General features: G+C 44.1%; 1 long non-coding RNA gene across 1 annotated transcript; it reads right to left on the reverse strand.

The window, feature by feature from the left end:
* Positions 1-5574: 5574 nt before the first annotated feature.
* On the reverse strand, positions 5575-7975 carry LOC122190413. Its single transcript, XR_006182117.1, has 3 exons — positions 7961-7975; positions 6379-6531; positions 5575-5780 (listed from the first exon to the last, which is right to left on the reverse strand). It is a non-coding gene; the product is annotated as an uncharacterized LOC122190413 (long non-coding RNA).
* Positions 7976-8765: the final 790 nt, after the last annotated feature.

Raw genomic sequence — 8765 nt, forward strand, 5'->3', positions numbered from 1 at the left:
GAGGGAGGGAGGGAGAGAGGGAGGGAGGGAGAGAGGGAGGGAGGGAGGGAGGGAGGAAGGAAGGAAGGAAGGAGGAAGGAAGGAAGGGAGGAAGGGAGGAAGGGAGGAAGGGAGGAAGGGAACACACACTTTGAACAAGACTTTGAATTTTGGAAAAATGACTGATGATTATAATGATTATAATGCCTTTCTGTGATTATGGTGGAGAAAGCGTGTGTCATAGATTCTAAAAGAAGGAAAAAAGTTAAGGCACGAAGGAGAGCATTGTATGTCTCAGAGTAACTGGGATATCATCTTCAGAAAGAACATTTTAATTGAGAATTCCAGCATCAAAAATCACTTCTTTGAAAATGTGCACTTAAGGACAAGAAGATATTGATCAAAATCCTTAAACTAATTAGTACCAAACATTCCTCTGGGCTGAACTTTTCCCTGGGATCAAATTAGAAAGCTTAAAGTAGCAGGCTCTTAGCCTGACCCTACCTGACCCTACTGTAGGCAAGGATGAGCTCCTAGTGATGAAAATCTTTATATTTTATCATCTCTGTCTTAGTTTCTTCGAGTCTTTTAAAATTCTTTTTATTTTTTTTCTTCTCTCTCTTAAGTAAAATACCTGACTAGGTACTTGTGTTCACATACAAACAAGAACTAAAAAAATACAACAGGTCAGTGAGTTTTCCATTACTCAGTAGGGAACTATGTGCTGTCATACTTCATCATCAGTTATAATTCTGTTTTACCTTCATCGTTAAGATAAAAGGACCAATTCCATTTGTTGCAGAAATAGGTTTTAATGTCAAGGGTGAAGAGACCGATGAACTGTCCAGATCATTTCACACTTTGGATTAGCAATGCTATCACAAAATATTTTATTGGGTGAACAGGAAGAACAGAAAAGAAGGAAGCTAAGAAGACTGGTAACTAGGAAAGTCAAAAGCAGAAAGCTAGGAAGGTGATAGGGGATTCTCTTTCATGGATTTATAGCACCAGGAGAAGATGGTACTGCCACAGACTAAGAACTACTCAGTATGGAAGAAACTATGCTCACAGTGTGCTATTGAGGTCAGTTCCCTTAAAGCTTCATATTTAAACTCAGGACTTGAATTAAAATTATTCCATGCTACATTAACTTCTTTAGGTCTCTAAGATAGCTTGATTTATACAAGACAGCATTTACACTTTTAAGACAGAAGGTCTGCTACCGATTTATCTGTGTAACTGTGAGGAGAATTAAGTTCACTGGGTAGGAATTTTTATTTTGCCTAAGTTTTTTAAAAAACAAGAAAGTTCTAGGAAAAAAAATAACATTTTATAATGATTAAAAATTCAGGTTTGACTTGGATAAAAATCTATCAGGGTTTGCAGAAGTGACATTACCACTGACCTTATCTTAACAACACAATTACATTCAGAGAGCTCTACTCCCTTCTGTTCTTGTGGTTTGAAGGCTATGGCACATACCATACAAAAGCAATGTGGGAAACAAAACAAGCATTTTAGTTTGCAAACAAAATGGTGCTGACAAACAGAATTGCTTGAGGTAACTACTTTATTGCTTTTAGGCTAAAACATAGGTATAAAGAAACTGAAATTAAAAATCCTTCTCTCCTAATTGTACTAATGAGACATAATTTCCAGTTCATTTATCCATGTGTTTTGCAAGCTTTTATGCTGAAGAGTAGTTAAAACATCAGAACTGTGAAGAGGCTGCATTTCTATAAAGGAAATAAATACATTTTTTAAAAAGGACAGAAAATATTATGAAATGGTGACTGCTGTAAAAAAAAAAACACTGACATTTTTATGGTTTAGGATTTAAACTATAAATACTAGGATAATTTCACTGTGCCTTTGAATGAAATGGCTGTGTGAAGTAAATGCAAACAAACTACTTTGAGATTTTACTTATCAGTGTACTGATATTATAATGTACTTTCTGAAATTTAAAATATGTTGACTAGCTTTGTGCCCTAATAACTCTCCTATTTTTTTTGTCACATAATGTTCCTGGAAAATTCGGCAGAGCTGAATGGTAACCCTTGTCATGCTTCGGGGCTGGGCTGGCCTTTTGGTTATTCTTTCTTATGTGTCTTCTGCATGATATAGATCTTGTGGAGATCTCAAATTAGAGACATCAAGTTCAGGAAGCCGGAATCCACAGGATTTCACCTACATCTCAGTGGTATCTTCTAATTTGAATTTTCACCCTTATTCTCTTCTCAGGGTGGTGATAACAAACGTATTTTGCACTGGCAACTCATCTGAGACTTTCAAAACTGAATCAACATCATTCTTTTGTAGTGGAGACCACAGAATAGCATGGATGTCTCTTATGTGTATTATAACAATTTGAAAAGACCTTTCTTGACGTCTCAGGTGTAACACGGACAGCCATCACATAGAATGCCAGAATGGCTGAGGTTGGCAGGACCCTCTGGGTCCCTTTGGTATAACTCCTGCTCAGGCAGGGGCACCCACAGCAAGGTGCCCAGGCCCATTTCCAGGCAGCTTTTGAAGTTCTCTAAGATCTCCAAGATTCCTCTATGCTTCTGGGTAACATATTCCACTGCTCTGTTATATATAAAGTCTTTCTCGAAATTTAGGTGGAACCTCCTGTGTTCCAGTTTGTGCCCATTGCCTCTTGTCCTAGCACCAGGCTCCACTGAAGATAGCTTGGCTACATTCTATTTGCACCCTATATTCAGGTATTCATAGACATTAGTAAGTTCCCCCCTGAGTCTCCACATCTTCTGGCTGAAAACACAGCCCTTTTTTGTGATTTTTTTTTGTGTGATTTTTGTGAAGGTCAGCTCCTCAGAATTAAATCAGAAATCCCACTTCCCATTCTTCTTATTATGCAGTCATCCGTATGATGCATATGGTCACCAGTGACAAAACTTTTTACACTGGGGATGCCATAATGCTCACCACCATAGAGTAAGATTGGAGATTAATAATGCCTAGGCACTTTGGAAGTCATGGTTCAGTTGTTCTTCATTTTATAGAGTAGATTGTGCCTGAAGGTGAAACCAGGACTTCAGTCCCCTTCGTCCTACCTGCACTGAAAATACTGTTTGTCTGGAGTACCACTCTGAGCACCACTTGGGAGAAAACTGATTTTCAAAGTGAGGAGGAAGATTACGGAAGTGTAGTTGGCAACCCAAAACAGAATCCTTGAACTAGGGGCACCATCTACAGGGGAACAGACTGACACTGACTCAGATCTGTCCTTGCATTCACAGCTGACATCTCTGCAAAACATATGCAGGTTGATTTGACTGCCCTTGAACTCTCTTGTAAGAGAATATTTCCATTTTCATTTATACCACTGCAGTGTCCAGGAGCCCTGGGCAGAAACCAGGAGCTCTCAGTGCTAGCTGCTATAGAAATGCAGATTAAAAGAGAACATCTCTGGCTGAAACAACTCAGAGGAAGCAGCAGCAGATGTGTACAGATCAAACACAAGGAAACAATAAAATCAAAATGACACACTGACACAAATATCTGTCAGTGGACTAACAAGTGATTTGATTTTATTCTTTGAATTTTAGCTGGGATTAAAGAAAAAAAATCAAAAAAACAAAGAAACACTTTTCTCTCCATAGATCCAACTCATAATATCACACATTGCTCCAAAAATCATCTTCAAAATATATATCACATGACATGTGCTTTTATTACTCCAGTATTTATTTGTTGTATTGAAGGTTAATTCTCACCTTTGTGACTTGGATTTCTCACTTTGCTTCCATGTTTCACATTCTCCTAATGCAGACTTGGCTTCCTGACTAAGAATGTACATTCTAAATATGTTAGCATCACCTAGTACATACTGTGGAAATTTCACTGAACTCTGTCGGATGACAGTGTCCTAAAGTGGGATTCCAAGCTTTTAATCTTCAGCTGTACATGCCAGTCCTTGGATGCCTGTCAACTTGGAAAACAAATAATAAAGAGTGGGTGTTTCATCTGCTAAGATGAGAAGTTTCAGACATCTGTGCAATTGGAACATGTTTAAATGCTGTCCCATTCCCCTAAGCAAAAGGTAATTCCTTTGTCTTTAGACTCGTAATGAAAAACTTTAGAAAAGGTGAAAACAAAGGAAAATAGGAAGAAAATAATGTGACAATAATGTAGAAAGCAAAAATGTCTGTCAGTTAAAAATAGGTACCTGAGATCTTAGACAACACAAGGTTGGTGAATAAATTCATCATGATGACACGACTCAATTCCTGTTAGTTTACGGTTCTAAATTCTGCCTGATAAGTAAATTAACTGCCATCGATATCATTGACTCATTCTCTTCCTGCTGATTTGCCCTCCTGATTTGCCTGACTTCCCAGCTCATACATCTGATTGTGGTAGTGGTGATACTTGGTCATACAACAGCTGATGTACAAAAGGAAACTGATGGCAGCTTGGGCCCAAAGCCAGAGCCCTGACTGCTGTTTTTGGTATGCTGCTAGTGCTGTCCTTGCTGAATTTGCCTCCATTCAGTGACTGCCATTGTAGTACCTGCTCTTTATATGCCATAAAACTTGCCAGGATAGGCCTGAGATTACTTCAATTTCATTGACTTTGGCCCAGGCTTCTTTCTTGTTTATAGAGCAAATGGGAGTCTTTTACTTTCAAAGCCTAGCTTTTACAGCTCATATTGCTTTCTAATCTCGAGCTTTTATCTTGAAGCCATAGTATACAGAGAATGGAAAATAAAAATTGCAAAGGCAAACATTGTATCCTTTTTGCTCTTGCATTTTTATTCAAATTCTTCCCAGATGCTCCCATACCTCTGGCTCAGTCAGTCTAAATTAAAAACAAGGAATATGAAGGATGATTCACAGTCAGTTTCTTTGTTTGTATTTATCAGCATTCCTGATAGAACTTCTAAATGGTAGAGATTATTTAAGATTCTGTTTTCATGCACATTGAAAAATAGAATATATCTTTGTTTCGGAACATAATTTTGTCTGGTTTTGCATATTTCTTATTTTTTTCTCATGGCAGAACACATTTCCTGAATGCAGCTGTGAAAAACACAACAATAATAACAGTATGTGCACCATGAAGGTTGCTCTGAAAGCAATACGTCCTATTTTATTATGTTGGTGGATGCTGGTGTCATGGCAGAGAGGTTGAACCTTCCCACCAATATTCCATTGCATTTTGTTGCTGCGTGACAGATGGCAGTAGAGGAGCAGTCTGACAAAGTGCCATCTGACATGGAAGTGCACACAAATTCCTCCAAGTGGGAAAACGGACAGCCATTTACCTTCACTGACAATTGCTGAATGCTTCTGGAGACCCGACAGAGGACATGAGCACAGTGAGGTGGCAGGTGGTGCGTTTCAGCAGTGGACAGTGACATGAAATATAAGCCATGTTCCAGACAGCAATGCAAAGCGTCTCAATCAGCTCATCTGTGTGAATCAGGAGATTATACCAAGGAACTGTGTACAGAGCTTCAGTGCATTGGAAACGATGGTGATAATGCTGAATAATTGCTAAGCTTGCGTTGTGTGGGTCCCACAAATGTTCAAACAGCAACAGAAAGAACACAATACGTACCTACTGAAGAAACACAAGGCTGAAGCAGTTTCCTGGATTGCACCATTACTTGTGACGAGACATAGTGTCACCAGTACAAGGTGGAGTCAAAACAGCAGTCCGTGGAGTGATGATGGAAATTTCTCATGAAAAAAAAGTTCAAGATGCAGCTCTCAGCGTATAAAGTGATGCGCACTGTCTTTTGGGGTGGGAAAGGGGTGATCGTTCTGGCTTTCCTGGAACCCAGACAAACCATCAATTACATCACTGTCTGAGTTGAAGGCTTCAGTTTCTAGAGTCAGGCAAGAGAGAAAGACAACCTTTCTCTTGCAACATGGTAATGCCAGGCCTCATACCAGTTAGAAGACTGTGGAGCACGTTGCCAATTTTGGCTGGACTGTCTCACCACACCCACCACAGAGTCTGGATTTACTGCCTTCTGACTTCCATCTATTCAGGCTGGTGAAAGCTGGACTGCTTGGGCAACATTTTCCTACCAATGGCAGCATCATAGCCACTGCAAAACAATGGGTCACCTCTGCTGGTGCAGATTTTTATGAGCATAGCATGCAGGCTCCTGTTCATTGCTGATAAAAATGCATAACTAATAGTGGTGACTGTGTTGAAAAATAGTGTAGGTGTGTAGGTGAGAATTTGCTCTATCAAATAGTATTATCGTTCTCTCTCTGTCTGTTGTAGTTTTTGAAAAATAAATAGGAGAAATTACTTTCAGAGTGACCTACGTACAATGATCTGTACTTTGTGAGTGGTAGTGCTTGACTAGCACTCCAATCACTCATCAAATGCCTCCTAGCTTTTCCAAAATTTCCTCACCCATTCAGGATGTGTTCATTGTCCCTCAAGTGCCACAGCCTTTTGTTAACGACACGACTTGATGTGACTGCCCATTTTGTCAAGGATGCAGTGGTTAAACAGAACTTGCTCACAGGGCTGGAGACTTCTCTTTGCATGAAGAAGCATCTGGGCCTAAAGGGAAATGAAGCAAGTGGATGCGAGAAGGAAGGAAACTCTGGCACTGATTTCTCATTGCAAATTATCAAGCTCAGAAGCGGAGAGGAGGTGCATTATTTCTCTCGACCCACCAGATCCCTACCAAACGCATCCTTTTATCTCTCTCTCTATATATCTGTCTGCATGTAGCAGATTGCATATGGTCTGGCACAAGCAGAGAGCAAGAAAGCGATGGTAAACATTCTTTAGGGCTACTTTTATATTGCATTCTTATTCTTTTCTACCTATGGACTAAGAAAAGGCCACTGAGTTTAGATAATGTATTTTGCCTTTGCCCAAATCCAAAGACAAGGCACCAATCTTCAGAACACTGCAGACATCTGGCCATACAGCTATTACAAATACAGCACTGAGTCCCTGAGATTATCAGAATTGATATGTGCAGGTTTTTTAACTGACTAGATATGTGATCCTACAACAGTCCTTGAGACCTGCTGCATGGGGGAGAGGAGGAATCCTATTTTTAAATGGCACAAGGTGGTGTGGGTGGAGGTGACCACATGTCTACGTTTGCATCTACACCGTGACGGCTCCTCTATACAGCCCAGCAGAAATGACACTCACTTTCCTTTTCCCCTTTCTCTCTCACAACAAAACATTCCCTCACGTTTGATAACATGACTAACAGACCTCGGGGCACTGAGGGGATCAGAAAATATTTCTTTGAGCTGAGCTGAAGGCAAATACCACCACCACGGCAGGACTGGGGATTGGCTGACAGTGCAGGTAAATGCCCATTCCCGAAACTCGCCTGGGACCTCCCTGACTCTCTGTGACCTGCGAACAGCAGCATGCAGAAGGGGCTCTTTGCCAAGATTTGCTATTTATCATATTAAAGAATAATTTGGATAACTGGCACTGTGGTGCATACTAAGTGAAGCCAACTCCATGGTTGTGAATACACTACCATGTACTCAAGTTTTCTTATAACAGCTGTAACTCAGCAGCCTGCTATGCGTCGAGGCTGGGCTGGAACTGTGTGTTTACTTGGTATCCTGCAACTATCTCAAGGTTATGGGAAACCCTCACATAAACATTACCCTATTATTTTTACAGTTTTGCTAATAAAATAACGCTTCTTTCCCATTACTTTGAGGAATGGATCCAGCACTGAAACACACTGAAGAACAAAGAACTTTACCCTGTCGTGTTTTTGAAAGCTGAACTTGCATCCACATCTCTTTCCATTTCCCTTCGGAGCCCAGGCAGCTCTTCGTGTTATATTAAACATTAGATAAATAGCATAGATCTAATTAAAAGTTGAAGAAATGTGCTTCCGTTAATTGAATTCGTCCCAGTTACATTTCGCAGAGCGGCGTTAATCAAAGCTCCGGGTCACAGCAGCCGCATCGCGGCGGCGAAGTTAACCGCTCCGTGCCCTTACCTGCGCACACGCACGGTCCTCTCCCCGCGAGCCGCACACCCCGACCACTGCCACGGCTCAGCGGGGCGGGCGCGCCGCAGCGGGAGGGCCGCGCACCGCCGGGCTCGGCAACGGCACCGGGCACCGAGCTCCCCGCCGCCCTAACAGCCGCGAGCCAGCCGCGAGCCGGCCACGCGCCCGTCCCCGGAGCTCCCCGCTCGCCGCGCCCAGGGCGTAGACGACCGCCGTGCAGCGGGGAAGCCCCCCGCGCTCCCCCCTGTCGGCCCCGCCCGACGGGGCGGTCGGGGACCGCGCGGCCGCGGGATGGGCGAGGCCGGAGCGGCGGCTCCACCCATGGTGGGCGCGGGGCGATTGGCTGGCGGCGGCCGTCTCCCCGCCCCGCAGCCAATGAGGGCGGCGGGCCGGGGGTGATGGGCTGCCTCTCGCGGGAGGGATTCCTGGAGACGCTGCAGTGTGGCGGCGCTCCCGGCGCCGCGCATCCCCCGTGCCGCCTCCGCCTCCCCTCCCGCTTCGCCTCGCCCTGCCCTGCCCGCCGGCGGCCGTCCCCGAAACTTAGCGTCTGCCGAGCGCGGGGAGCTGAGCGGCAGAGCCGCGCGCGGGGGCGGTCCGCCGCGCACCCCGCTCCGCTCCGCGCCGCAGCCTCGCCCCGGGAGGGGCCCGGGCAGAGCGCTGAAGGACGCGCCGGCGGCGCCCGCCCCGGTTGTCAGGTAAGGAGGCAGCGCCCCGGGGCCGCCCGCCCGCCCGCGCGGCGGCGCCTCGAGCTGGGGGCCGCGGCGCAGGCGGGGCGGCGGCGGCGGCACATGAA

The sequence above is a fragment of the Lagopus leucura genome, unplaced genomic scaffold (genome assembly GCF_019238085.1).
Source record: "Lagopus leucura isolate 7727_CA_CO unplaced genomic scaffold, USGS_WTPT01 Super-Scaffold_100159, whole genome shotgun sequence".
NCBI classification, from domain to species: Eukaryota; Metazoa; Chordata; class Aves; order Galliformes; family Phasianidae; genus Lagopus; species Lagopus leucura.